This window comes from Podarcis erhardii (genome assembly GCF_964252035.2).
Source record: "Podarcis erhardii genome assembly, chromosome: 3".
NCBI lineage: Eukaryota > Metazoa > Chordata > Lepidosauria > Squamata > Lacertidae > Podarcis > Podarcis erhardii.
Genome location: NC_138507.1, coordinates 24,592,230 through 24,593,021, shown reverse-complemented (window position 1 = coordinate 24,593,021; position 792 = coordinate 24,592,230).

Sequence of the window (792 nt, the reverse complement as noted above, 5' to 3'; positions counted from 1 at the left end):
TAATAGTAGTGGCTACTGTTTTCCATACCTTTGACCGCTTATCAGTTTTGTATGCTGCTTGTACAATAATAAAAGCATCCTTAATTTAAAAAAACAAAACAAAAAGCATTGAAAAGCATTGAAAGTACTCAGTTATCTGAGGTTCTGTCTCCCAGTAGCAGCCTGCCTCCCACAATGTTCTATTTAGAAAAACTAGATTTCCTTTTAAAAAAAAGCTCAGCAACTTTGGCTGTCCCCTCAACAGAAATCTTGGCCATACCCATGCCCAAGGGAGACCGTTCCACTGTCAAACTGCTCTTACTGTCAGAAAGTGCTTCCTGGTGTTTAGTGGGAATCTCATTTCTTTTAACTTGAAGCCATTGGTTCATATCCCACCTCTGGAGCAGGAAAAACCACACTTGCACTTTCTTCCATGCGACAGCCCTTTAGCTATCTGAAGACGGCTATCGTATCTCCTATCAGTCTCCTCTTTTCTAGGCTAAACATACAGTGGTACCTCTGGTTACGTACTTAATTTGTTATGGAGGTCTGTTCTTAACCTGAAACTGTTCTTAACCTGAGGTACCACTTTAGCTAACGGGGCCTCCTCCTGCTGCTGCGCGATTTCTCTTCTCATCCTGAAGCAAAGTTCTTAACCCGGGGTACTATTTCTGGGTTAGCGGGGTCTGTAACATAAGGTGTGTGTAACCCGAGGTACCACTGTACTCAGCTCCTTCAACCCTTCCTCATAAGGCTTGGTTTCCAGACCCCTGGTGATAATGTTGGTTGCCCTCTCATCTTAATGGTCCATTG